The sequence below is a fragment of the Hirsutella rhossiliensis genome (genome assembly GCF_020360975.1).
Source record: "Hirsutella rhossiliensis strain HR02 chromosome Unknown scaffold00001, whole genome shotgun sequence".
Classification (NCBI taxonomy): Eukaryota; Fungi; Ascomycota; class Sordariomycetes; order Hypocreales; family Ophiocordycipitaceae; genus Hirsutella; species Hirsutella rhossiliensis.
The window spans coordinates 5,502,257-5,509,064 of NW_025408667.1; positions in this window are offsets into that span (position 1 = coordinate 5,502,257).

Sequence of the window (6,808 nt, forward strand, 5' to 3'; positions counted from 1 at the left end):
AAAAAAGGACCTTATAAGGAGGCCTAGGCCGACCCTCTTAGCCTTTTATTAGCTCCTCTTTAAGGCTAGCTTCTTATTTTCGTTCCTAAAAAGGACTAATAAGGTAGACCGAAACGATTACTACTACGGCTAAGGAAGGTATATAGCTAGGCACCTTATCCTAAGGTGCCTAAACTATAAGAGGGAAAGAGAGGTCCTTTACTAGACCTTTAAGAGATAGAAGGGGGCTCTTAGCCTACTTATTCTCTATAGCTCTAAGGAAGGAAGGGAAGCCCTTTTACCCTTCTTAGCTAAAATAGAGATAAGGATAGCTAAGTAGCTCGAAAAGGAGTAACCTAGGGGCCCTAGGGCCTATAGGGGGGAAAATCACCGCGCGGGAGGAACTAAACTAACCTTTCCTTTATTATTACCTTTATAGCTACCCTTTCCCTAATTAGTTATAAGCCCCTAGGCTCTATAGCTAGCTAAGACTACTTATAGGGGCCTAGGCCCTTACTAGCCTCGCTATAGCCTTAGAGGCTATATATAAGTAATAAAAAAAAAGAAAAAGCTTATTAGCCTCCTTTAAGCTACTAACCCTAGTAAGTATAGTTATCGCTATTAATATCTTAAATTAAAAGTATAGCGCTTAAGCTTAAAGGACCTTAACTTTATTTACCTTTATAATCTTATAAAGTAATCGGTTTTTATTTACTATCGCTACCTTTAAAAGGATATTCTTAGTAACTACTATATATATATAGTAGGTATTTATAGCTTTTAGTCTAAATATAGCCTTAACTTAGCCTTAGTCTTTTTAATAGGCTCTCGCTATAATATTAAATATAACCGCGATATCTTTACTTTAAAAGCGCCTTACTACTATAGCGCTTATAGCTTTTAAGGCTATATTTACTACCTTTACTATATCCTTTAGTTTATAGCTTAGGATTCTAAGTAGTACCTTAGTAGAGACTATAATAATCTTATATATATAGTATAATAGGACTTATTTTACTATAGCTTTATATTAAGTTAGTCCCTTAGTCTTAGCTACGACTAGGGCCTAGGTTTACTTAAGGCCCCTTAAGCTTAAAGTAATACTTAAGCAGAGTTCTTCCTTAACTACCTCCTTAATTACTTCTTAGATTATTATCTTAAAGCTCTTATTTATATAAAGTACTGCTAATAACGCGCTATTAATATAGCTCTTTACTTTAAAGAGCCGTTTAACTACTACTTATACTAAACTAAACTATATACTTAGGATAAAGCCTATATTTCTATTATATACTACTTTTTCTATAAGGTCGCTTAGCGCTTAGGCTATTATTATATTGCTACTTTAGGTTTATTAACTTACTTTATTAAAGTATATAAATTTAAGTAGCGTCTCTTTATACTATATACTTTAATTAAGCTTAGTATATTAATAGCCGCTATTATATCTACCTACCCCTTAGCCTTAGTATAGTATTACTACTAAGGGTAATTAATACTACTAAGTTAATTCTTAGTATTAGTTAGTATTTTAGTTATAATATATACTTATTATAGGTATATATTAGTTTCGCGAGAAGTTTTTTTTATAACTAATACTATTTAATTATTATAGCTTACTATTACTATATATAGGGTCCTTAAATCTTATTATATTATATTAGTTTATAGCCTTTTTTATAAATAGTATACCTTATTTTTTACTTAGTCCTTATTTATTTTATTTAAGTATTTTTCTTTAATTTATTATTAATATTATTTCTTTATATTTTAATTATATAGTATTATATTAAGGCTTAAGAGACTAATTTCTTATAGCTAATTAAAGATTTCTTATTTCTTAATACTATATTATTTATATTATACTACTTTATAGTTAATTATATACTATACTTTATAATTTTATATATTTTTATATTAATAGTTAAGTTTTTATTTAGCGTCTTTTTATTTTTTATATAGTATTTCTATAATAATTTTTCCTTAGTTAAATATAGCTTATAACCTTTATATATATTACTAATAATATTTTAGTATATTTATAGATTTTATATATCTTTAAAAGATATCTTATTAATAAACTATACTTATTATAGTATTTAAGTAGTATACTATAATTAGGTTTTAATAATATAACTTAGTTATTTAAGTAGTATTAATTAATTTTCTAATAGTTTAGTTTTATATATAAGTAAGGTTTTAAAAGTACTTATCCTTTAAACTTAACTAAGAAAGTATTATATTATACCTTTATTTAAAAGTATATTATATAATCTAGGTAAGTATATAATATTTATAAAATATACTTATAGTACTTATAAGTTAATAGTATTTATAGATTATCTTTAAATTCTCTTTATAATTACTAATCTTATTATAAAGCTATAAAGGGATTAACTATAGTAATAATATAATATAGTCTCCTTTATATAGTACTAGTTAGTATTAAATTAATATAGCTTATTAGTTTTCTAAAAGAATTTAAGGTATTTATTAAGATTTAATTTTAAGTATTTCTTTAAAATTTTTAATATATAAAGCGTATTCTTTAATTATAGTATTTTCCCTTAGTAGTAAGGGTAGTAGTATAAGTTTATTCTTATCTTTTATTTCTCTAAGTATTTCTTATTTTTAAAGCTTATATTATTAATACTTTATTATTTCTCTTTAAGTTATTATCTAAGTTTTATAAGTATAAGGGCTATATTTATATCTTCTTTACTATACTATATATAAACTACCTATTATTATTATAGATTTTTATTTTATATATCTTCTTAAAACTATTTATAATTTTTCTTAATTTAGTTTTAAGAAACTCTTTTAAAGTAAAGGTATTTTAGTTCTATAAATTTAACTTATTTTTATATTTTAAGATCCTTTTATTATATTATTATAAGGGTTTTCTTTAATAGCTTTAAGAACTATTTAGTACTATTCTTATTACTTAAGTATACTATATATTTATCGTTATAATATATAGTTTAACTAAGGCGTTTATACTTTAGTTCCTATTTATTAGTAGCGTTTAAGTATTTCTTACCTTTTTAGGCTAATACTTAGTGCGTTTTCTTCTCCTTATAAGGTTATTTATATTTTTAAAGTAATATCTAAGTTTTCTATAATTAAAATACTTTCCTTTACTTTTTTATATTATATTTAGGTCTATCTTACCTAGGTTAGTTATATAGGTATAAGTAATAAGAGTTTTATGCTTTTTTTATAATTAATATATTAGTTAAAGTTATTCTTATAAAAAGGGTTTTAGTTTACTTTTCCTTATTTCTTTTCTTAGTATCTTATATACTATCTATTATTATTTTATACTACTATAATAATATAGTTTAAGAAGTTATTAAGTTTATTTTCCTTATAAAGCTTATCTTTAACTTCTTCTTTAAGCTTATTATAAAATCGTAATATAATAAGTTTATTATCTTAATTAAGCTTTAAGGTAACTTAATAGAACTTTATAGTATAATCTAATATTAAGATCCTTTATTAAAGTTCTTAAAGTTTCTATTTAGCTTCTTATTCCTTATTAGTTATTCTAAATACGTTTATAATAGCTTCTTTAAATCCTTAGAAACTAATAAAGACTTTATCTTCTTATTATCCTATCGCGCTAGTTAGTTATTAAGAAAGTCCCTTATAATAAGTCTAAACTAAGCGAGTACTATTATAAATAGATAATTTCCTATATAAAGTGCCTTTTTAACTAAGTCTAAGAGTTTAGTAAGGTAAAACTAATAGTAGGCCTTAAGTTAAGTAAGAAAGTCTTATAATATACTATAAGTACCGTTAAATAGTCCTAGCTATTTTAGTTTAACTACTTTTTTAAGGTCCTTAACTTATTTATTACCTCCTTTATTTTTAAGTAACTATTCTCGCGAAGAGAGATACGAGAAGTATATAAAAATACACGAAGGTAAAATTAGAAGTAAGGGGTCGGATAGGCAGGGCAGAGAGATTTAATTCTTACGGGAGCAGCAATTACGGCAGGGGAGTAATTATTATATTACCTTAATTATCCTTCTTTCCTCTATCTAACGCCCCCTTTTATACCTATCTAGCACCTTAATTAATAAAGAAGATCCTACTTAAAGAAGCTACTAATATCCTTTCGACTACTAAGCTTTTTACCGGGTTTTCCCCTCTTTTCTAGCCGTTGCCGGTATATCCGTCTTATCTTTCGCTACCTCTATAGGAAGCTATCGCTACTTCTACTTCCCCTTATGCCCCCACCCTCCTTTCTATACCTCTTTTTAGCTCCTTCTTCCTTCTTCTATACTAGGTGTTTTTAGCTTCCTTAGTCCCTCTTACTAAAAGATATCTCCGAGAACTACGAAACTAGGCTACGCTTCGCGATAACTACACCTTATATTAAAGGGTAATAATCTCGTATATTATATCCTAAGGCGATATAGTAGCTTTAAAGTTATTTAATCTAGCTTACTATATAAGTATATTAATAGTTATAATATTACTTAAAGTAATATAGTATTATACTAAATAAGAGCTTTTAATATATAATAACTAGTATTATTCCTATTAAAGGGTTTATATTAATAGATATAATAAAGCATAGTCTAATTAAGAATAAGTATACTATATTAGTAATAAGTTAGAAGTTATAGACTATAAACTATAACTAAGTAATTAAGTAATTAAAATTAAAGATAAGATTATAATAAAGATTATAATAATTATATTAAAAGCTAGAAAGCTATTTATTTAAAAGAGTAAAAGTAAGTAGCTATATATACTTATAAAGACTATCCTTAGGTTATAAGCCTAGCTATAATCCTTAATATTAAATTATATAAAGTATAGTAATCTTATTAATCTTAAATTACTTAGATCTTTACGATCCCTTTAATCCTATATTTATTAGATAGTTAAGCGACTATTTATCCGTTAAACTATATTATATACTTAACGCGGTTAACTATTAGCGGCCTAGTAGCTATAGTTATAATACCTTTAAAGGTACTATAATATAACCCTTTTATAGTAGTAGTCTATTTAAGTATATTAACTAAAAACCCTTTCCTTTTAAGAAGTCTTTAGTCTTTTTTAGCTTACTAACTACTATATTAACTAACTAAGTATATTTTAATAACTTTAGTAATAGTTCTAGAACTTTTACTAGGTTTAATTTACCTATATAATACTTAATCGTAATATTAAATAGTATTAAATATATATACTATCTTACTTACCTCTTATTTAAGGAGGTCTAGTATATAGATATCTAAAGGTTATAATAGTCTAATTATACCTTTACTTTATACGCTACCCTTTTAATATAATATTACTAGTATTTAAATAACTTAATAATAGTAAATAGTTCTTAGTTTAAAATACTATAAATAAGTTTAGCTTTAATAAACTTCCTTAACTAAAATATAATTAAATAGTAATACTCTTTATTTTTAAGTTAAGAGATAATCCTTATTATCGCGAATTATAATATATTTATTTTAATATAAATACGTTTTTCTTAATTATAATATTAAAGGAGTAAGGCTCCTTAAAAAGTATCCTTAAGAGCTTAAAACGCTACCCTTTTAATAAGGTTTAGCTCTATACTCCCCAGCTCTTTCTTATTCTTACTCCTTTTTAATAATATAGTTAAGGGCGCTATAACTCTTAAGTACCTATATATAAATCGTTAGTAAAAATTATAAAACTTAAGGAAAACCTAAATATTATAGTAGGTTATAGGTTTAGGCTATTAAGCTATTACCTTTACCTATTAAAGGTCTATTAAAGGTCTATTAATATCCTATTAATAAATAAAATAAACTTAAAGAATATAACTAATTATTAATAAAAGATATACTTTAATAGTTTTATATAAAGCGTTATAGCCCTTAGCTTTTCTATTACTTATTTTAAGTATTTAGTATATTCTTCTTTTATCTTAAAGTATATAAGGATATTATTAAGTTAAACTATATAGATTATATCTATAAGCCCCTTAAGCGCTTAATAAATTTAGCTTTAAAATATAGCTAGTATATTAGTAAGTTTAAAGGGTATTAATAGGTATCTAAAATATTTATAGTACGTTTAAAAAGCGGTTTTTTATTTATTTCCTTCCTAAATTTAAATATATTAATATATATTCTATATATTAATCTTAGAAAAATACTTAGCTCTTTAATAAAGGTTAATAGTCTTTAAAATAAGGGGTAAAAGGTACTAATTCTTTTATATAACCTAATTAAGTCCTTAGTAGTATATATATAGCTATAAAGTAATATCTTTCTTTAAAACGAAAAGGATAAGCGCCTTAGCTAGGCTTTTTAACTCTTAGATTATTTTCCTTTTTATCGCGTCTTAGATCTAGTTACGTAATACTTAGTTCCCTTTATAATAAAGGGTAAATTAGTTTATAAGGGGGTTTTATATTAAGGATTAAATTAATTTAGTAATTTATTCCTTTTTTAGCTAGTAATTAGTTAGATTTACTAGCTAAGAAAGTATCTTTAAACTAATAAATAGTTAGTAGGATTTTAGCTTATTCTTTCTATAAAATCCTTTTATTTTTATCTTTATTTAATATTAAGATTAGCTTTAAATTAAGCGCTATTATATATACCCTTACCTTATTTTTATATTCTTATAGCAATCTATAAGGGTTTTATAGGGTTTTACTACTTAGTTAATACTTAAACTATTACTATTATTTTAATAGGATAATATAAATACGTTTATCTTTTAAGGTAGTAACTAATAAAAGGATTAGTATTTAATTATTTAGTATTAACTTATTAGTACTAATATAAAATTAAGTAATTATCTTTTTATTAACTCTTATATT